The sequence below is a fragment of the Schistocerca piceifrons genome, chromosome X (genome assembly GCF_021461385.2).
Source record: "Schistocerca piceifrons isolate TAMUIC-IGC-003096 chromosome X, iqSchPice1.1, whole genome shotgun sequence".
In the NCBI taxonomy this organism is placed as follows: domain Eukaryota; kingdom Metazoa; phylum Arthropoda; class Insecta; order Orthoptera; family Acrididae; genus Schistocerca; species Schistocerca piceifrons.
In genome coordinates, this window is record NC_060149.1 from 431164682 (window position 1) to 431188713 (window position 24032).

Sequence of the window (24032 nt, forward strand, 5' to 3'; positions counted from 1 at the left end):
TGGGCAGTTGGATGTGATCGGTGCGTATAGTTGCGCAGTTGGAGGTTACCCGCCAGCAGTGGTGGATGTGGGGAGAGACATGGTGGAGTTTTGAGAGCGGATGACCTGGACGTGTGTCCATCAGAAACAGTACATTTGTAAGAATGGATGTCATGAACTGCTATATATATTATGACTTTTGAACACTATTAAGGTAAATACATTGTTTTTTCTCTATCAAACTCTTTCATTTGCTAACTATTCCTATCAGTAGTTAGTGCCTTCACTAGTTAGAATCTTTTATTTAGCTGGCAGTATTGGCGCTCGCTGTGTTGCAGTAGTTCGAGTAACGAAGATTTTTGTGAGGAAAGTGATTCATGAAAGGTATAGGTTATTGTTAGTCAAGGCCATTCTTTTGTAGAGATTATTGAAAGTCAGATTGCGTTACGCTAAAAATATTGTGTGTCAGTTTAATGTTGATCAGAATTGGTAAAGAGCGAAATGTCTGAGTACGTTCAGTTCTGCTCAGCTGTTTGAAAATCAAATAATGTAGGAGGTTTATCAGCACAGTAATTCATAAATTTTTCTAAGGGGATGTTTCAACCTGTCACCACCGATATAATTGGCCACGAGAGCAAGTGAAGCGATAAAAGTCTGATCTAGAACAGAGTCGGCTTCGTACGCACGCTGTTCCATTCGTCGATCTACCGTAATACGTATTTCATCTCGCCCCTATTTGCTTGTTACGTTATCTGCTGTTGCAGGTATTCACGGGCCAGTTAACCCACAGCAGCCGGCAGGAATCTCAGTCGCGCCTCCCACTTGTGTAGCGTTCCAAAAAGGAAAGGAAGAATGCACCTCGCACGAGCTGAGCTTAGAGCAGCACTTAGAGGGGTTCTAAGTACAGGATTTAACCTTACAGAAAGGCTCTTTCTTGTTGTGGATAGAGCCCGAGAACCACTCCGCTCCTCGAGAAAGTTCGCCACAATGTTAGGCGAAATATTTCGTTTTTATGCAGTTAGTGCCATACTTCGCGCAGATCATCGAGAGGAAAAGCTACGTTTTTGAAACCAAAGTAATTCCATTAGAAGAAAAAATCTTACTCAATCTGATCGCCAAACTAAACAGTTAAAGTAACAAAAACCACTTCATAAATTGAAGTTCCAAATGTCAACAGTTCTCCATAGACCCTCTCACACATGAGGTCGTTGTCCGTATAGCTGAAGATGGGATGTTCGTCATGACGAACTAAAGAATCCCACTACAGAGGGAGTCGAAGCCTCCATGCAAGCATCTGAAGCGCTTAAACAGCGAAGTGGCGCAGTGCTAATGTGAGGTTACTTCTGAGCCATTAACATACCCCTGAGGATGTGAGGAACAGACGTACCGCGTGGCCTTACCGATAATAAACTCTCTCTCCGCAGAAAAAAATGGTTCAAATGGCTCTGGGACTTTACATCTGAGGTCCTCAGTCCTCTAGACTTAGAACTACTTAAACCTAACTAATCTAAGTACAGCACAGACATCCATTCCCGAGGCAGGATTCGAAGCTGCGACCGTAGCGGTCGCGCAGTTACGGACTGAAGCGCCTAGAACCGCCCGGCCACATCGGCCGGCTCTCCGCAGGATCACGTGAATTTAACTACACGTGCCGCGCAACGTATAACATAATGAATTTACTTTATTCAACGGTAGTGGGCCTAACATACACTTCTGTCCATTAAAATTGCTACACCACGAAGATGACGTGCTTCAGCCGCGAAATGTAGCCGACAGGAAGAAGGTGCTGTGATATGCAAATGATTAGCTTTTCAGAGCATTCACACATTGGCGCCGGTGGCGACACCTACAACGTGCTGACATGAAGAAAGTTTCCAACCGATTTCTCATACACAAACAGCAGTTGACCGGCGTTGCCTGGTGAAACGTTGTTGTGATGCCTCGTGTAAGAAGGAGAAATGCGTACCTTTGATAAAGGTCGGATTGAAGCCTATCGCGATTGCGGTTTATCGTATCATGACATTGCTTCTCGCGTTGGTCGAGATCCAATGACTGTTAGCAGAATATGCAATCGGTGGGTTCAGGAGGGTAATACGGAACGCCGTGCTGGATCCCAACGGCCTCGTATCACTAGCAGTCGAGGTGACAGGCATCTTATCCGCATGGCTGTAACGGATCGTGCAGCCACGTCTCGATCCCTGAGTCAGCAGATGGGGACATTTACAAGACAACAACAATCTGCACGAACAGTTCGACGACGTTTGCACCAGCATGGACCCTGGCTGCGGTTACCATTGACGCTGCATCACAGACAGGGGCGCCTGCGATGGTGTACTCAACGACGAACCTGGGTGCACGAATGACAAAACGTCATCTTTTGGGATGAATCCGGGTTCTCTTTACAGCATAGTGATGGTCGCATCCGTGTTTGGCGACATCGCGGTGAACGCAGATTCAAAGCGTGTATTCGTCATCGCCATACTGGCGTATCACCCGGCGTGATGGTATGGGGTGCCATTGGTTACACGTCTCGGTCACCTCTTGTTCGCATTGACGGCACTTTGAACAGTGGACGTTACATTTGAGATGTGTTACGACCCGTGGATCTACCCTTCATTCGATCCCTGCGAAACCCTACATTTCAGCAGGATAATGCACGACCGCATGTTGCAGGTCCTGTACGGGCCTTTCTGGATACAGAAAATGTTCGACTGCTGCCCGGGCCAGCACATTCTCCAGATCTCTCACCAATTGAAAACGTCTGGTCAATGGTGGCCGAGCAACTGGTTCGTCACAATACGCCAGTCACTACTTTTGATGTACTGTGGTATCGTGTTGAAGCTGCATGGGCAGCTCTACCTGTACACGCCATCCAAGCTCTGTTTGACTCAATGCCCAGGCGTATCAAAGCCGTTATTACGGCCAGAGGTGGTTGTTCTGGGTACTGATTTCTCAGGATCTATTCATCCAAATTGCGTGAAAATGTAATCACATGCAGGTCTAGCATAATATATTTGGCCAATGAATACCCGTTTATCATCTGCATTTCTTCTTGGTGTAGCAATTTTAATGGCCAGTAGTGTACATGAAACATGGGTGCTGCAACTCACAAGATGATAAAGTAGAGAGTATCAACAAACTACTGAATGAAGCAATGGTCACTATAAAACCCCGTTTTTTACAATTTGCTGTGGTCTTCAGTTTAAATACATAAGGACATGAAATCATTACTTTCACTGAGTTAATTGAGATTAGTCTATTAAGGTCACACAAGATCCGGGGCGAGGGGCGACGATTAAGTTCGCGGAAGTTGCAAAATGATTGCAGAATGTTAATTAGATGTGGAAAGAAAGAACTACAGAAAGATACATACATGCACACCCTATCTTGGCTGAACACATATTGGGTTAGAGGATGCTAGTAAATGTACTTGAATTAGTAACGTAAAAGCAATGATGTCAATGTGATAACTCCGCGTGCATCCTATCGATTGGTTTATGAACGCAGCAGCGGCTCACCTTACTTAACGTTACCACTGCCTGTGAGTGGCGGCTGTGGTGGCTGAATATTGTAAGTTATCTGGCATGCAACGAAGCTGCACTCTATCAGAGCTCGGAATCGAAGTCCTTCTCTCAGACGAAGCGTCATCCGGTGAGTCTCGGTGAAAGTAAGTTACAGAGAGAACTCCAAAAAAAGTGACACTACTGTTTAATTATATTCAAACTAAATTTGGAATGGAGACTCTTGCGTTATTAGAACGAACCTGATGGTGAGAACTCTAAGTATCACTGGTGCGCAAAACTATGCACAAGTAATAATTCTGCTTTCTTACTTGGAGCACTCTTTGGGATTTACTTTCCTCCGAGACTCCCTGGATGATCCTTCGGTTGAGAAGGAATCTTATTGAGTACAGGTTGACCAAGAGTTGGCCGAGCAGGGGTGACAATCAGCATCCAGTCGTTAAGAGTGACCGTAGCCATGTTGAAAGATCAAACACCACCAGGAGAGGGAGGATCACAGGTAAAAGTTCGGAACAGTATCTGGCGTGAGGTCTGAACGCCGCCAAAGAAGTACGGTCTGTGTCGTGCCTTACATGACAGAATGCCATGGTATCGTGTTTCGGTGTGGGCAATCGACTGGCGCTGGAAAGATATGCCATGAGCAGACAATAAGAAATAGCAGTATCGCGGTGACATGCCCTCTGCAGGAAGCCTGTATTCTGAGAAACGCCAGACCTGAAGCAATACAAAGATAAAAAATCATGAAGTGATGTGCGACGAGAAACCATCCAGCATTTTGTGTTTAAGAACAAAGGTTCTTAAAGTTAAATTTCTTGTTGTTGAATCTGTTAAGAAACAGAAAGAAGGACCACCGTTGGATAATATCAATAAAGTCCAGAGTGTGCGGGCTTTCAAGTAACAAAATGAGGTGGTGCTGTGGCCCTCAATTACGTGCCTTCAGGCTCAGAGTTGAAATATTAAAAGGTTTGGCTGGTTTCGTTGTCTAGGGGCTGGGATACGTAGTTACCGCATTATAAGCCAAATACTGCAGAGTCTACAGTATACAATATGAACTCAGAAGAGTTCAGATGGTTCATGTTGTGTCTAGACAAGACAGCCTAGACACAATGAGAGGAAGCCGAAAGGCACGCGCTATAAGCTTACGCAGGATGGCGTGAGGTCTGAAACAGGATACGTAATGAATGCTATAAAGAAAAGTACGTAGCTTCTGGAATACTTAACTTTAATCCATCATTGTATACAGCGTTCTTGATGATACAAGTGAGACTCTGTAGTTTCAGACAATATACTGCTAATGGCGCCTTGCTAGGTCGTAGCCATTGACTTAGCTGAAGGCTATTCTAACTATCTGCTCTGCAAATGAGCGAGGCTTCGTCAGTGTGCATCGCTAGCTACGTCGTCCGTACAACTGGGGCGAGTGCTAGTCAGTCTCTCTAGACCTGCCGTGTGGTGGCGCTCGGTCTGCTATCACTGAAAGTGGCGACACACGGGTCCGGCATGTACTAATGGACCGCGGCCGATTTAAAGCTACCACCTAGCAAGTGTGGTGTCTGGCGGTGACACCACAGTTCAAATGTCTCTAAGCACTATGGGACTTAACATCTGAGGTCATCATTCCCCTAGAACTTAGAACTACTTAAACCTAACTAACTTGATGTCATCACACACATCCATGCCCGAAGCAGGATTCGAACCTGCGACTGTAGCAGCAGCGCGGTTCCAGACTGAAGCGCCTAGAACCGCTCGGTCACAGCGGCTGGCCTGTGACAAAGTCCTTCAAAAATTACATCACTGTTGCCAAAGAGTGAAACTGTCTGTTGCGGCTGAAATGTACACATTGTTAGAAGTGACCAGATTATGAAATTAAGCAACCGGTCCATAAAGAGAAAATCCATCACCAGATAACTAAGCGTCTTCTTGGATGAACGACAGAATTGTAATGCACGTACTAAAGAAATGAGCAGGAGAGACAGGAACATGATAAATAAAATTATTAGTCTAACCACCTACGATTATTAAGTACCAACATCATAACGCCATTATAACTGCGATTATTGGATACTATGCGAGTGCTTGGGTACACAGACTTCTCTTCACACCACTAACAAGGGTAGTTAAAAGGGTACAACGCGGAATACTTCTTCGGTTGGCGGGAGCAGGAGCAGGAGCTTTAGGTACTGTGCCAGCTTAAGTGTTGCAGACAATACACGGAACAAGTCCACTCGATCTACAGATAAGCAAAAGAGCGGCGATGCAGTGGCTGAAGAACGAACATCATGATATACAGAATTTAATAGGAACATGGGCCACGAAAAAGCAAACAATTCACATTCAAATCCTTCACCTGTGATAGAAACGATGGGATGATGCCGAAACAATGAAGTGCACCTATGGTTTTCTCCCAAACATAAAACAGACTGGGAATGAGGTACGTGTTTCCTTCAAGAGTCCTACTACCCTTCTTAATGAATCACGGACCTTAAGGTACATACTGGCTTCGAACTGGGTGAAGACAAACCTCCGAATGTGCCTGTGATGAAGAAGGCACATCTGAGGATGTTCGCCGTATGCCGTGACATCGATCGTCAGCAGCTGAATCGGCACGAAAGTCTCGATGTAAAAGACCTACTGTGTTGTGAGGCAGAATGACAGATCCTGGACAATACGGCCGACGCTATATGAAGAAAGGCTTGGGTAGTGCATTACCTTATCAATCACTCGCGTCTACTGCAGTATGGAGGACTGTGACAGCAGATCGAGAAGCAACCCAACAGACATCGGAGATCAACGGTTTTAGCAGACGAACGGCCAACAGCGCATGCACGGTGATCGTAACAGCACCAGAGTTGAAGCGCAGCCGTGTGCCGTGTCTCGTTACCCAAGGAACTGGAACCGGAGTGACGAATGCCGGCATACTGCTGCTCTCCTCACCGGCAGCAAAGATGCTTCCTCGGAACAGGGGAGCCGATCAGCAACCATGGAGCCGACGGACATCGGAACAGGCAGATGCAACCACAATGCCCTCCACTCAGCTCAAGAAAATGGCAACGTGTTGTGGACTGACAAGACAGCCAGTCCACAGTGACGGGTAACCGAAAGGCACGCGCTTAAACTCACGCAGGCTGGCGTGAGGTCTGAAACAGGATACGTAATGAATGCTATAAAGAAAAGTACGCAGCTACTGGAATACTTAACTTTAATCCACAATTGGTGAACATTGGTCTTGTTGATGTACATGCTTCATTAGATACATAGCAAAGGATAAATGGCGCCTTGCTAGGTCGTAGCAAATGACTTAGCTGAAGGCTATGCTAACTATCGTCTCGGCAAATGAGAGCGTAATTCTCAGTGAACCATGGCTAGCAACGTCGGCTGTACAACTGGGGCGAGTGCTAGTAAGTCTCTCTAGACCTGCCGTGTGGCGGCGCTCGGTCTGCAATCACTGATAGTGGCGACACGCGGGTCCGTCGTATACTAATGGACCGCGGCCGATTTAAAAGCTACCACCTAGCAAGTGTGGTGTCTGGCGGTGACACCACATTCCTCCCCCGCAAATCGGCGGACGGTTGTGGTATAGGGCTTCCGCCCGCCGTGGAGAGGACACCATGTTGGCGTATGCGACGACGTGGGGAGCCTAACAACAGGCGAGGCTGTGCCACCCGCACCCTGCCATTCGGTCCGAGGGGAGCTAGGAAACGCCTGAAAACCTAGTCCAGGGTGCACGCCAACATGCGGGTTATGCGCCCTAAGACAGTCAGGAGGGGCCGAAGGGTCGACCTCCATCGAGGCGGGGCAGCCGACGGGCGAAGACGACATCTGGTCCGGAGCGGGCAAGAGTCCCATGTCAGAGGACAGCTGGTCACGGGAAGCGATCGGCGGCGCGTGACCCAGGGAGGCGCCCGGCTGTTGCAGCGAAGCGTCCACTGCGGGCGTCGCCGGCGGGCGAACAGGCGGCGGCGGCGGCGGCGGCGGCGGCGGCGGCGCGTCGCCATGGGGCAAAATGGAAGGCAGCGTCGGTAACACCTGGGGATGAGGCGAGCCAGTAGATGGGTGCCCAGGGCGCTGACCGGACGGCACCGTCGCTGAAAGCAGACGGGGAGCGGCAGAACCCGTGCGACGACAGAGGCGCAGCTGATTGAGATGCCGACGCACCTCACCAGAGGCCCCCAAAACCAGATACATAGCGCGGCCGAGGCAGCGAAGAATGCGCCCTGCAAGCCAACGCCGTGAACCTCGATAGTTGCGATAGTATACAACGTCGCCTGGAGCAAAAGCAGGTGGCTGCCGCTGCACAGCAACCTGATGCGGCGGATGCAGCAAAGACATCAAGGTTCGATGAGGACGACCGTGGAGCAACTCAGCCGGCGAGCGACCATCTCGGGGCTGAGAGCAATACGAGGACAAGAAGAGCAATAACGCGTCCTCCCGAGAATGCGACTCTTTCAACTTCAACATCTGGGACTTGAAAGTCCGGACCAATCGTTCAGCGGCACCGTTTGACTGAGGCGAAAACGGCGCGGATGGCAGATGTTGAATACTATTGGCCTTGCAGAATGACTGAAATTCTGCGGACATGAATTGCGGGCCATTGTCTGAAACAATAGTCTGTGGAAGACCTTCGATGCAAAAGATAGCGGATAACGTTTGGATGGTGGCAGATGACGTCGTGGAAGACATCCGGACAACAAAAGGAAAATTACTGAATGAATCGACAACAACCAACCATCGAGCATTCCAGAATGGACCAGCAAAATCGATGTGTAAGCGTTGCCAAGGGGAAGTGGCTTTCGGCCATGCAAAGAATTTCCGCGGCGGGGCGGATTGTTGTTCGGCACACGCTATGCAAGAAGAGCACATATTCGTAATCGCAGCATCGATTCCGAACCAAGTACAGTGCTGACGAGCAAGTTGTTTCGTTCGCACTATACCCCAATGTCCTTGGTGGAGAAGCCGTAAGACAGAGGACTGTAACGAACGTGGGACCACGACCCTGGACTGATCATTATCAGAACGCAACAGCAAAACACCACGTCGTACAAAAAGTCTCTCCTTGTGAGCAAAAAATCGGCGAACCAACGGATCCTCGATCCGTGACTTCGACAAGGGCCATTGCGTAGCAACAAAACGCAAAACGGTAGCAGGGACAGGGTCAGCAGCTGTGGCTGTAGCTACACGAAAATCAATCGGAAACGATTCGACCACGTCATCGGTTTCCGAATCAATGAACATGCAAGCAAGTTCGGAAGAATCGAATGCTCGATCCTCAGCAACAGGCAAACGGGACAACGCATCGGCGTTTCCGTGCTTAGCAGTGGACCGAAACAAGATATCGTAGCGGTACTGCGAGAGGAAAATTGACCAGCGAATGAACTTCTGCGCTGTACGTGGAGGTACAGGCTTGTTCGGATGAAAAAGCGATGTCAAAGGTTTGTGGTCTGTGATGATGGTAAAGTGACGACCATACAAGAAATCATGAAACTTAGTAACACCAAAGACGAGAGCCAAAGCTTCTTTCTCTATCTGTGAATAATTTCTTTGCGCTGACGAGAGCAATTTGGACGCAAAGGCAATAGGGCGATCATGCGAGCCATCTGTGTGCGCAAGCACAGCTCCGATCCCGAAATCCGATGCATCTACCATCAACAAAAGGGGTTTCTGGGGATCGAATGGCGTAAGGCAAGTATTAGAAAGCAACGCCGATTTCAACTGGCGAAAGGCGCGTTCGCATTCCGTCGACCAGACGAACGGAACACCTGTACGGCGTAAGCGATGAAGCGGAGCTGAAATGGAAGAGGCATGGGGAATATAACGATGGTAGTAATTTATTTTACCCAGCACACTCTGCCGCTGCTTCAAATTCTGCGGCGAAGGCAAGTCTTGTATGGCACTGAGGTGCTCTGGACTGGGATGGATGCCTTGGGCATTGATTACATGTCCCAAATAGGGTAAGTCACGAGCAAAAAACACACATTTGTCCTTCCGCAAGCGAAGACCATTTTGTCGCAAGACCTGAAATAATGTTCGGAGGTTGGCTAAACGTTCTTCTTCTGTCTTTCCGGAGATCACAATATCGTCCAGATAGTTTGCTGCAGTAGGGACCGACGCACAAACAGTTTGTAGATACTGCTGAAACAATGCAGGGGCGGATGCACACCCGAATGGCAGTCTTTTGAATCGATACAAACCAAGATGCGTGTTAACCACCAATACGCACTGGGATTCTTCGTCCACCGGTATTTGCAAGTACGCATCTGCTAGGTCCAACATCGAAAAATATTTACCCGGGCACAGTTTGTCAAAAAGATCTTCCAGGCGGGGTAAAGGATAAGTCGCAATCACTAGTTGTGGATTCACTGTTGCCCTGAAGTCCACACAAAGTCTCAATTTTCCGAAAGGTTTTGGCAAAATTACTAAGGGCGAGGCCCAGAGAGAAGCCTGCACACGTTCAATTACACCTTGTGATTCTAAATCGTGTAATGTTCTTGCGACCTCATCACGCAATGCGTGGGGAACATTGCGTGCTCTGAAAAATTTCGGTTGCGCGTTTACTTTGAGTTCCAAATGTGCTTTATAGTTCTTAGCGCAACCAAGGCCTGGTGCAAAAATGTCTGCAAACTCTTCACAGAGATGAGAAACACTGGCTGAAGGCACAGTCTGGTTCACTGATAGGACCTGATTGACTATAGACAAGTTAAACAGCTGAAATAAATCGAAACCAAACAAGTTCACTGCAGAAGAACGAAGAACGTAAAGTGACACAAGTTTTGTTTGTCCCTTGTATGTTGCAAGAAGGCTGCACTGTCCTAACACAGGGATATTGTGACCTGAATATGTAGTTAGCGTAACATTTGCGACACGCAACGGGGGTGTGCCCAGTTGTTTGTACGTGTCTTTGTTGAGCAATGAAACTGCAGCTCCGGTACCGAGCTGGAATGGTATCACGTTGCCATGAATGTCCAAATCTACAAAAAGTTTATTGTCCTGCTGACAAGAGCGACTGTCTCGTGCAATTTGAACAGACACTGGTACAGAATCACTTGCTAATTGACATAATTTCCGGCGACATCGACGCACACTTTTTGTGGGACGAACACAGTCACTGTGAGAGAGAGTGGCACTGGGCGGAGTGGAATTAACTACATGAATGTCCATGGGCGAAGGTTCACGAGCCTGAGTATTCTTGGTTCGCTTCCGGCGCGAAGCAAAGGGCCTGGAATGGTTTTTAGCGTCCGTTCTGAGCTTTTTCTGGCAAACACTCTGAACATGTCCTTTTTTATTAAAGAAAAAGCAAATAGCTTGGCGTGATGGGCAATTCTCACGCGAATGTCTAGTAGCACACCTCGGGCATGACTTTATTACTGCATTTGCATGCTGGCGAGGGACACGTGGCTGCGCGGACGTGCGCGAGGGCTCTTTACAGTTCCGTGCAGCTCGCCCGGCGGCCCAGTTAATATGACACACAGCTGGCGAAGTTTCAAACGATTCCTGAGCAAAGTCAAGTGTGTCTTGCCTATCCAATATGTCTATCACTTGTTGATGGGAGGGATTGACGAGTTTCAAAATTTGCTCCCGTATACGAACATCAGAAACATTCTGTGCAATTGCATCACGTACCATTGTATCTGAATAAGGGAGTCCACATTCACACTCAAAAGCACAATCCCTTGTAAGGCCTTGCAAAGTTGCAACCCACTCCCGATTAGTTTGACCGGCCGTACGTTTTGTACGAAAGAACGTATACCGTTTTGCAACTACATTGACTGATTCTTTGAAATAGGCATCTAATGCAGACAAAATTTCGTCGTAGGACAGAGTTGCTACGTCGCGTCGGGGAAATAATTTCACTATCACACGGTACGTTTGCACCCCTACACACGCCAATAAATGAGGCTGCCGCTCGTTACCTTGAATTCTGTAGGCGGCGAGATGAAATCCAAATTGGCGTGACCACTCCGTCCAGCTTTCCATCGCCGCATCGAATTGTCGAAACGGTGGTGCAACTGCATGTTGTGGCTGCGGTAGCGGTGGAGCTGCGGCTGCCGCATCGTTTTGCATTGCACGTTGACCCTGAACGAGCTGTCCAAGGGCATCCAATAACGCCTGCGTCTGCTGATTCGGCAAGCGATAAAATTCCGTCAGTACATCTGGAGATTGTGGCGAAGCCATGACACAAGTAAATTAGAGCAATACGACCATCCCATCCTCGTCGCCAAAAATGTTGTGGACTGACAAGACAGCCAGTCCAGAGTGACGGGTAACCGAAAGGCACGCGCTTAAACTCACGCAGGCTGGCGTGAGGTCTGAAACAGGATACGTAATGAATGCTATAAAGAAAAGTACGTAGCTACTGGAATACTTAACTTTAATCCACAATTGGTGAACATTGGTCTTGTTGATGTACATGCTTCATTAGATACATAGCAAAGGATAAATGGCGCCTTGCTAGGTCGTAGCAAATGACTTAGCTGAAGGCTATGCTAACTATCGTCTCGGCAAATGAGAGCGTAATTCTCAGTGAACCATGGCTAGCAACGTCGGCTGTACAACTGGGGCGAGTGCTAGTAAGTCTCTCTAGACCTGCCGTGTGGCGGCGCTCGGTCTGCAATCACTGATAGTGGCGACACGCGGGTCCGTCGTATACTAATGGACCGCGGCCGATTTAAAAGCTACCACCTAGCAAGTGTGGTGTCTGGCGGTGACACCACACAACGTATACCTACGGACCAGGGAGCAATGGAGTGCATTGTGGAATGAGGCAGACAAGAACTGCAGTTATTACTACTTATAATCTGCTTCCACCATTTACAGTGTAGTCTAATAACAGATAGGAGAGAAACAAGTTGTAGAGGAAAACATAGATACAGAGACAGTAGACATGGTTAGATATAGAAGAAAGTGTAGTTTTATTAACAGTAGGAACAGTTATGGTGACAGGATACAGTGTGGTGCAGGATGTGTATCGTATCATTAGTTGCCGATGTCTACCAAAAAATTTGCTGTTGATATTAATAATCTATGTAAGAATGAATACAGCTGGTGTTTAAATTTTAGGTAACAGGCTACAATGCAGTAAGTAAATACATCAATTATTGTGTCTACACACTATAGTAGAAGTAACACATAATTAATTTAGTAAGTGACTGGAGGGAATACAAGATACGAAGTGTAGTAGGCAGAGCTGACATCTCTGGCAGAAACAGCGGAATCAGACGGACATCGAGTCAAACGTAGTGTCTTGCGAGTGGTGGAAAGTCTTTCGGAAAACCATGAGCAGATGATGTCAGTGACTGAGAGAGCTGCAAAATTTGCTGAACTGAAATAGGTCTGGACGACACCGACAGCAAGCAGTCTTGTTCAAGCATAAAGCCTCAGAGAACTTGAAGATACGATACATGCTCCAGCCTTAACACGTCGGAAGTTTAGCGGCCGCTGTAAAAAAATTCCATCTATGCGAATCAAAGATGATCCTCTTGTTTACTCAGTGGCTCTCCACACCGTCCCGTCAGATGCTCGGCCCATATAAAGAGGTGTGAAAAGTCACGGGGTAGCGATATGCACATACACTATGTGATGAAAAGTCTCCGAACACCTGGCTGAAAATGACGTACAAGTTCGTGGAGCCCTCCATCGGTAATGCTGGAATTCAATACGATGTTCGCCCACCCCTAGCCTTAATGACAGCTTCCACTCTCGCAGGCATACGTTCAATCAGGCACTGGAAAGTTTCTTGGGGAATGACAGACCATTTTTTACGGAGTGCTGTACTGAGGAGGGCTATCGATGTCGGTCGGTGAGGCCTGGCATGAGGACGGCGTTCCAAAATATCTCAGAGGCGTTCTATTGGATCCAGGCCACGAGTCTGTGCAGGCCAGTCCATTACAGGGATGTTATTGTCGTGTAACCACTCCGCCACAGGCCGTGTATTATGAGCAGATGCTCGATCGTGATGAAAGATGCAGTCGCCATCCCCGAATTGCTCTTCAACAGTGGGAAGCAAAAAGGTGCTTAAAACATCAATGTAGGCCTGTGCTCTGATAGTACCACGCAAAACAACAAGAGGTGCAGCAGCCTCCTCCATGAAAAATACGACCACACCATAACACCACTACCTCCGAATTTTACTGTTGGCACTACACACGCTGGCAGATGACGTTCACTGGGGATTCGCCATACCCACACCCTGCCATCGTATCGCCACATGGTGTACCGTGATTCGTCACTCCACAAGACGTTTTTCTATTGTTCAATCGTCAAATGTTTACATTTCTTACACCAAGCTTGGCATCGTTTGGCATTTACCGCCGTGATGTGTGGCTTATGGGCAGCCACTCAACCATCAAATCCACGTTTCCTCACCCCCGGCCTAACTGTCGTAGTACTTGCAGTGGATCCGGATGCAGTTTGGAATTCTTGTGTGATGGTCTGGATAGATGTCTGTCTATTACACATTACGACCCACTTCAACTGTCAGCGGTCTCTGTCAGTCAACAGACGAGGTCGGCCTGTACGCTTTTGTACTGTACATGTCCCTTCATGTTTCCACTTCACTATCGGAAACAGTAGACCTAGGGATGTTTAGGAATGTGGGAATCTCGCGTACAGATGAATGACACAAGTGACACCCAATCACCTGACCACATTCGAAGTCCGCGAGTTCCGCGGAACGCCCCATCCTGCTCTCTCACGATGTCTAATGACTACTGATGTCGCTGATATGGAGTACCTGGCAGTTGGTGGCCGCACAATGCACCTAATACGAAAAAGTATGTTTTTGGGGGTGTCCGGATCCTTTTGATGACATAGTGTATACAGATGGCGTACACAAGGCATAAAAGGGCAGGCATATGAAAAGATGTCCGACGTTATTATGACACACGACACGAATTAACAGACTCTGAACGCGGAATAGTAGATGGAGCCAGGCGGATGAGACGTTCTTATCTGGAAATCGTTAGGGAATTCGGTATTCCGAGATCCACAGTGTCAAGAATGTGCCGAGAAAACCAAATTTAGGGCTTTACGTCTCACTGCGGACAACGCAGTGTCCGACGGCCTTCACTTAACGACAGAGAGCAGCGGCGTTTCCGTAGCGTTGTCAGTGCTAACAGATAAGCAACAGTGCTTGAAATAACGGCAGAAATCAATGTGGGATGTACGACAAACGTATATGTTAGGACAGTGCATCGCAATTTGGCGTTAGTTGCCTATGTAATCAGACGACCGACGCGAGCACCTTTGTTGGCAACACGAAATCGCGTGTAGTCCCTCTCCTGGGCTCATAACTATATGGGTTGGGGCCCTAGACGACTGGAAAACCGTGGCCTGCTCAGATGAGATCCCCAAGAAGATATGAACGCAAGTTGTCAAAAAAGTACTGTGCAAGCTGCTGGTGACCTCATAATGATGTGGGCTGTGTTTACATCGTATGGACTGGGTCACAGTTGTTCACGACTGGTTTGAAGAACATTCTGGACAATTCGAGTGAGCGATTTGGCCACCCACATATTCTGACATGAATCCAACAGAAAGTTTGTGGGACATAGTCGAAACAGTTCGTGCACAAAATCCTGCACTAGCAACACTTTCGCATTTATGGATGACTACAGAGACAATAAGGCTCAATGTTTCTGCTGGGGCTTCCAGTGACTTTTTGAGTCCGTGTCACGTCGAGTTGCTGCACTATTGTTGACGAAAGGAGGCCCGACAAAATATTAGGAGCTATCCCATGACTTTTGGCACCACAGTGTATAACATTGACGCATGTAGTCTGCCAGCGTTCATCGTCCTAAGAGCTTCCACATACGGATACGTCCATCGTGACGCTTTACTCAGAACCGGGACTTGTCTTAAGAGGTTATGCAGTGCTATTTCTGTGTCCAGCGTAGTCGTTGAGTGCACCACTGACTGCACACGTCTCTCTGCTGCCTCGTTAATGGAAGCCACGACAGTGGTCGCCGTACTGACAGTCAGTGATGCTCCAACATCGTCGCCTGTCAGTCTGGATACTTCCCTCGCTGCAAACAAGCTCAATTCCCGACTCAGGGTACGTGATATTGCTGTACTATCCTGCACGGCCGGACCTTACCAACAATGTCATTATAGAAACGGGAATTAGCGATTATGATGTCATTAGAGCAACTACGATTACGAAAGTTAATAAATCAGTCAAGAAGGCTATGAGAGTGTTTCTGCTAGATAGAGCAGATAAGCAGTTATTAGCATCTGACTTTGACAGTGAATTAGCATCACTTAGTTCCATTAAGATGGATGTAGAGGAATTATGGCCAAAGTTTACGCAGACAGTAAATCGTGGTCTGGAGAGTTATGTGCCTAGTAAGTGGATAAAGGATGGAAAAGACCCATCATCGTTTAACAACGAAATTCGGAGGATGTTGAGGAAGCAGAGGCTGTTGCACTCTCGGTTCAAGAGGGAACGTACAAATGACGAAAAGCGAAGGTTAGTTGAGATTAGTGCGTCTGTGAAAAGATCTATGCGCGAAGCATATGACAACTACCACCGTCACGCCGTAGCAAAAGACCTGGCAGAGAACCAGAGAAAACTCTGGTCTTATGTAAAATTGCTAAGCGGGTCTAAGGCTTTCATTCAGTCCCTTGTGGACGCGTCTGGTGTGGCAGTTGAAGATAGAAAAATGAAAGCTGGTGTGGCAGTTGAAGATAGAAAAATGAAAGACGAAGTTTTAAATTTCACGTTCAATAAATCGTTCACACATGAGAATCGTACAAAGATACCGTCATTTGACCATCGGACAGACTCCCGTTTGAACGACATAGTAATAAGCATCTCTTGCGTAGAGAAACAACTGAAAGACTTGAAAGCAAATAAATCACTAGGTCCGGATGGAATCCCAGTTCGATTTTACTGCTTTCGTCCCTTACATAGCTTGCATTTATCATGAATCTCTCGCCCAACACAAAGTCCCAAGAGACTGAACAAAATGCTGGTGACTCCAGTATATAAAAAAGGGTAAATAAACGAACCTGCAAAATTACAGATCAATTTCCCTAACTTCCATTTGCTGCGTAATCAATGAATATATTCTCAGTTCGAATACAATAAAATTTCTTGAGACTGAGAAGCTTATGTCGACAAATAAGAAGGTTTTAGAAAGCATCATTCATGCGAAACTCAGCTTGCCCTTTTCTCACATGATATACTGCGAACTATGGATGAAGAGCAACAGACAACTCCATATTTATTGATTTCCGGTAAGCATTTGACACCGTGTTCCATTACAGGCGATCAACGAAGGTATGAGCATATGAAACAAGTTTACGGACATTTCAGTGGCTCTAAGACCTCTTAAATAATAGAACCCACTATGTTACCTTTGGCGGCGAGTGTTCATTGGAGACAGGGGACCGTCAGGAGTGCCCCAAGGAAGTGTGACAGAGCCGCTGCTGTTCTGTGTATACATAAATGATTAGGCGGACAGGTTGGGCAGCAAACTATGATTATTTTCTGGTGATGCCGTGGTGTACGATAAAGACACAAGACGACCTAGACAAAATTTCCAGTTGGTGTGACGAATGACAGCTAGCCCTAAGTGTGGAAAAATGTAAGTTAATGATGATAAGTAGGAGGACTAAATCTGTAATATTAGGCTACAGTATTACTAGTGCCTGCTTGGCACAGTCAAGTCGTTTAAATATGTGGGCGTAACGTTGCAAAGCGATATGAGATGGACGGAGAATGTGAGAACTGTGATACGGAAGGCGAAAGGTCAGCTTCGGTTTATTGGGAAAATTTTAGGAGAGAGTGATTCACCTATAAAGGAACCGCGTTATTGAGTACTGCTCGAGTATTTGGGATTGTTATCAGGTCTAATCAAAGGAAGAAATCGAAGAAATTCAGAGACGGGGTGCTAGATTTGTTACCGGTAGGTTCGAACAACGCGTAAGTGTTACGGAGATGCTCCTGGAAGTCAAATGGGAATCTCTTGAGGGAAGGTAACGTTCTTTTCGAGGAACGCTACTAAGAAAATTTAGAGAACCGGAATTTGAAGCTGACTGCCTAACGATTCTACTGCCGCCGACATACACTGAGCATGAGGAACACGAAGATAAGCTACGAGAAATTAGGGCTCATGCGGAGTCACAAGACTGTCAATTTTCCCTCGACATATTTGCGAGTCGAACAGGAAAGGAAATGACAGGTAGTGGTACATGGTACCCACCGCCACGCACTGTACGGTGGCTTGCTGAGTATCTATGTAGACGTAGATGTAGAACATTAAATATGTTGTCTTGGGCATTAGTCACGTGGAGTCCTTGATGTCCAGCACGATGCTGAGTGTGACCCTCCTGAAACCACTGATTCTTAATTCGCAGGACAGTCGTGGGATCCTGATTAACATGCACTGAAATATTGTGGAATGATACACTGCAATCCCAAAAGGCCGTGATACTGCTGCTAGTCGCCTCTTCCCGCTCATTCAGACACTAGTTTAGTTTCCCGGGTTCCCATAAGACCATTTAAAATAAATAAAATAAATCTAAATCTAATGATCGTGGAAACAGGTTGTTTTTTCTATTAAAATAAATTCTATGGAGGTATTTCTCATCAACAGCTAGATTAACCACTTTTACGAAGCAGTCCACTGCGAGAAATACAGGAAGAGAGTCAGTTGTGTTCTGGAAGGTGCCGACGGAGTTGTGGAGCAACGCCGAGGCCAGCTGCGCTAAGCTTCTCATTTGAGGATCTACGGCACGTACAGCCCGATCTAGGTGGTCCCACAGATTCTTCATTGGGTTTAAATCCGGTCAGTTCCGTGACCAGCGGAGTACAGCAAACTCATCCTGGTACTCTTCGAACCACGCACATACACTGCGAGCTGTGTGACGTATTGCAGTGTCCTGCTGGTAGATGCCATCTTGACGAGGAAAAAACAATCTACGTGAAGGGATGGACATGGTCCTGAAGAATATTAGAATACATGTACTATCCATTACGTCTTCCAGAACGATGAGATCACCCACGGAATCCCACGAAAACGTTACCCAGAACATAACGATCCCTCGTGGTTGGAGGATGTTTGATTTCAAACGTTTCACTCCGTCCATGTCAACGGACACCTGCCCGATAAGACATGAAGCGTGATTCATCTGAAAAGATCACTTGTCGCCATTCAGTGGACCACCAGTTGCGGTATTGGCCTGCAAATAGCAGTCTCCGTCGTCGATGAACAGCAGTCAGCATGGGTGTATGAACCAGGCGTCTGTTGCGGAGGCTCCTACACAGCAACGTTCGCTGAACGGTCGTTGAGGTTAGACACTTTTGGTAGCCACTTGGTTGATCTTGGTGGTCAGTTGCTCATCAGTCACACGTCTGTTCGCCCGTACACATCTCCGCCGCTGTTCACCCTGTCATCTACGGAGAGTGGTGCACCACAGTTGCCTCGGCGCCTGTGCCGGTTAGCGCCATTTTGCCATGCGAGGCATATAGTTTGACCTCACCGGCACGTGAACAGTCTACAAACTTGCCCGCTCTGGGAATACCGTAGCCCCGAAAGCCAATGATCACGTCATTTTAGACGTTAGATAAATCGCTCCGTTTCCGCATTACGAAAACGGAGGCACTGGTTTTCGCACCCTCCGAAAAACTTTATATACGCTCCACTGCTAATGCTGTCACCTGCAGTCTGTGAGTCTTTATTGCACGTTGACGTCGAACATATACCGTCGTCACATAAATGTGAATCTTTTTCCACTGCTCAATATTAAGTGAAGATACAATTCATTTCCATTTGACGAATTTCTTTAGATCCTTATGTGATATTAGTGACAACGGAAAGAACTTATTGTATTGCATTGTCCTAGTTTCAATAAAATGTGCTAGCCACCAAAATGGGTGGAAAGAAAAATAATATGGAATGACTGTTATTTTTTAGTTTAGTAATGGAACGCTTTTTAATTCTGTATTTTACAAATTACTTCACTTGCAGTCGGAAAAAGTGGGACAGATATACAAAAATTATTATATAATTTTACACTGACGTGTTAAACATAAGACACAGTTTAACTGGATAAGCTGTATGTTACACATGAAGAAAACGCACCTGTAAGTAGTCTCAAAAGTTTTCGGTAACAGTAGTTTAACGTTGATCAATATGATCAGAATCTTCATGTGTGTAACTCAAAAGGAAAACACAAATTTGTGTGTAATACTAAAGATAATTGGGATGTCTATTGAATTATGTATTTAAACCGGGGACCTATAAACGACGGAGAGGCTTCGTCCCGCTGTAGCCCCCAGTGGTTCACAACCCCACAGCAGGCCACAGCAGTCCACCCACCCCACCGCCGTCCCGCACTCAACCCAGGGTGATTGTGAGGTTCGGCCTTCGGCGTATACGTGTCCATAGCAGTCTGATGCGGTTCCTGGAAAAGAGAGCGATCATGAATCATTGTTGCAGACGCGTGTGCTGTTCTCTCCGAAGCATCGGCATATGGCAAAACTCAGTCACATACTGATACTGCGTCGATTGATGTCAGCGAGGCTTACAAATACTTCTTATTACGTTTTATTTTGTTTCATTTCTGGGCGTTAAGATTTTCACAATCGAAAATATAGTATAGACAGTCTTCTTCCTACATAACTGTGTAACAGTGACTCTGCACTCTGTTTTACCTAATCTTTATGTTTAAGGTACTGGACCAGCATTCAGGCTGTTAAACCACATTCTTCCTTCCTCCTCTGTCTTGGTTTACTAATTCCTTTCTTCCCTTTTATTCCCATCTCACCACATTTTGTTCCATAGGCATTTCTTGTTTTATTTCTCTCTTCCTTCAGTCACGTTTTAAATTAACTCTTATTACTGAAACTTCCTGGCGCCGGCCGCGGTGGTCTCGCGGTTCTAGGCGCGCAGTCCGGAACCGCGCGACTGCTACCGTCGCAGGTTCGAATCCTGCCTCGGGCATGGATGTGTGTGATGTCCTTAGGTTAGTTAGGTTTAAGTAGTTCTAAGTTCTAGGGGACTGATGACCACAGCTGTTAAGTCCCATAGTGCTCAGAGCCATTTTTTTGAAACTTTCTGGCAGATTAAAACTGTGTGCCGGACCGAGACTCGAACTCGGGACCTTTGCCTTTCTTCCAGGAGTGCTAGTTCTGCAAGGTTCGCACGAGAGCTTCTGTGAAGTTTGGAAGGTAGGAGACAGGGTACTGGCGGAAGTACAGCTGTGAGGAGGCAGCGTGAGTCGTGCTTGGGTAGCTCAGTTGGTTGCCGGCACGGTTGCTCAGCGTGTCCGGTCAGAGAGCCGGTTGGCCTCTGTAATAAAAAAACTGAGTGGAAGGATCAACAAACGAACTTTAACAGATGTCATGTGACGTCTGCAACGACCAAACACAACGATCAACAACGAAAAAAAATAAATAAAAAATAAAATAAAAAAGATGGTAGAGCACTCGCCAGCGAAAGGCAAAGGTCCCGAGTTCGAGTCTCGGTCCGGCACACAGTTTCAATCTGCCAGGAAGTTCCATTTCAGCTCACACTCCGCTGCAGTGTGAAAATCTCTTTCTTGAACTCTTATTACTATTTTTATTGCTATGCATACCACATCTCACAGTAAAACCGATATTTCCCTGCTATTACTAACTTACTATTTCCCGTAACTATTATACATGTTCAACAGTGAGATGCGTGAAAAACTGCCACATCGTGAGTGGCTTTTGAAATTATTACTTTTTTGCTACCAATTATCTTCGTAACATTTTTCACAAGCAGTATCCACACCTGGAAAATTAAATCATTGTATGAGGCAAAGTTCAGAACATATGTAGTCATAAACACTGAGATGCGTGAGAAACTGCAGTAGGCACATACGTATACCAGTGGATGTACCTGCTAAATTGCATCATTGTACAGCAGGTAGTTCAGGAAACACGACGTCATTTCTGCTCCAGAAAACTGAAAGGTTGGCCAAATGAAAGAATCGAGTAGGAGCAGGTGAGGTAAGACACGTCGGTACTGCGAGTGAATAAAAGTGGTTTACTGGTGCATGAACATTTACAGAGGCATACATAACTTATTTAGTAGGTGCGAAGCTGAAGCGAAGTGTCTCGGCCGTCTGCCATTGATCAAATGGGCAGAATCTGTAGCGGAGCTCGTTGATCTCTACCGCTCCGGCTAGAGAGAGCCACGGGTAAAAAGTTCATCCTAAACCCCTGGAACAATTTCAATTAAATTGGTACACATGTTAGTTACAATCTGGAAAGAAACACTAGGGGTAAGGACAACCAGCCACCTATTGGGGTGCGTGTGATAACATGGAGAGAGGAGGGAAGACGAAGACAAGGACTGACACTGAGGGGGAAGGAGGAGATAGGCACAGGTAGGAGGAAGTGGAGATGGACAGAGATAGGGAGGGGGAAATGGACAGAGAGAGGGAAGAAAAGAGGATGGACAGAGAAAGGAAATAGGAGGAGAGGGACAGAGACAGGGGTACAAAGAGACAGGCAGAGATATGGGGGAGGGGGGGAGACGAACAGACAGAGGGGAGGAGGAAATGGGAAATGGAAAGAGAATGTGAAGAGGAGAAAATGGACAGACAGAGGGGAGAGGAGGAGATGGACACAGAAGGGAAAGTGGAGAAGATGAACAAGGAGAGGGAGATCAGGAGGTAGACAGAGAAAGGAGAGAGGAGGAGACTGACTAAGAGAGGACTGGAATAAATAAATACATGGGGCACGCAGCTAGCTACAAAAATAATTGTGTATAATCATAACATTTCTGTCGTTAATTTATTTTATACTTTAATTATTAATAACTTAAATAGTAACTATATGGGATTGTGGGTCCGCCTAGATGTCAAACACTTTTGTTTTAGTTATTATCTTTCATAAACTAGTTTCAGAGACAAATTGCCATCGTCAGTGGGTTTTTATTTATTCTAAAACAGGTAAAACTAGGATCATTTATAACCCACCGATGATGGCGATATTGTTGCTGAAAGTACTTTAGGACAGAAAATAAATAAAACAAAGGTGTTCTGGATGAAGGTGGACCCACAATCCCACATTGTTGTTTTTATGCAAACACGGACCAATGGAAGAGTTTAAAGATAAAATAACTGTAACGTAAGTAGAGTTAGAAACTTTTACCTTGCTTCGTGAACTTTTATGCAGTTGGTCGCTGTTTTGATCTTAGCCAATGATGAATGGCTGAATGTAACAGAGAATTTAAAATCCACATATATAAAGGTAAATAAATTCAGAAATAGAATAGAAATAAAATATAATTATTTTGGGGAAAGTCCATTGAATGAACTGGGGAAAATGTCGATATGAAACCATCTTTCGTCTAAAGGACACAAGCCTACACTGTCAAAACGATAATGTTTCTCCTCATACTTGAAGATACGTGCTTGTTGCATAATGAATCCGTTAAAAATAGTTCAGATATGTTTTCCATGCATTTGTATTATGGTGACTGTGGCAGTGTGTAATTAACATCACAATAAAAACGATGCGAGTGGAAACTAAACCATTGGGTGGATTTTATTTTACCGAGACATTTCAACTTATTTTCTTTAACGAGACAAATTAAAATTCATCGTCTAATTCTCATCATAATTTCGGAACGGTAGCGATAGAAGTCGAACCCGGATGTCAGGTGTTGTGCTCGAGTAGCTTATTTGCGGTGTGTTTGTGTAAGAGTTTTTCTCGGCGCAGCAAGCGAAAGGTAAACAGAGAGAGGACTGCAGCTGTTGCAAACACTCGTGGCAGGCGGCTCATCGGCGTAGCTTGGCGCTGGCGCGCGCTGCAGGCAGCTGCTGCGGCTTGTGTCAAGGCCGGCGGCGCGCCGGACAGGCCTTTGCACCTGTCAGCAAGGCGCAACGAAACGGGATCCGTGCAACACGCGGACACTTGCTTCAAATGTTCAAACTACTAAGGGGCCAAATTACTGAGATGATCGGTCCTTAGACTTATACACTACTTAAACTAACTTATGCTAAGAACAATATACACACTCGTGCCCGAGGGAGGACTCGAACCTCCGGCGGGAGGCACTGCGCAACCGTGACATGGCACCTCTAATCGCGCGGGACACTTGTTTTCCCACTGTACAGCGGAATGATTTTTCGATGAGACGGGTCTGAATATTTTCCTTGCGTTACTCCGAGTTAGAGAAGAAAAACAACAGAAAAAAGTTTGGCATTCTCAAGCAAGCGTTTGGCGCAGACTGCAACATTCCTGAGACAATTTCCATTCTTCTAGGTGGAGTAATATTTATTTCGCAACATTTTACTTACGTTCTATTACTACTCCTATCCATACAACTAAGAAAAAGTTCACCCAATGACAGAAAGTTAACACGTGCGAGCAATAAATACCATCAACGTCTTGTGTAGCATTCCATGGCCGTTGATTGGCAGTGCCAGAATAGTGCTCCATGTGGAAGAATAAAATCAGATAAGTATTAAAAAAATTGCTTCAAATGGCTCTAAGTACTATGGGACTTAACATCTGAGGTCATCAGTCCCCTAGATCTTAGAACTACTTAAACCTAACTAACC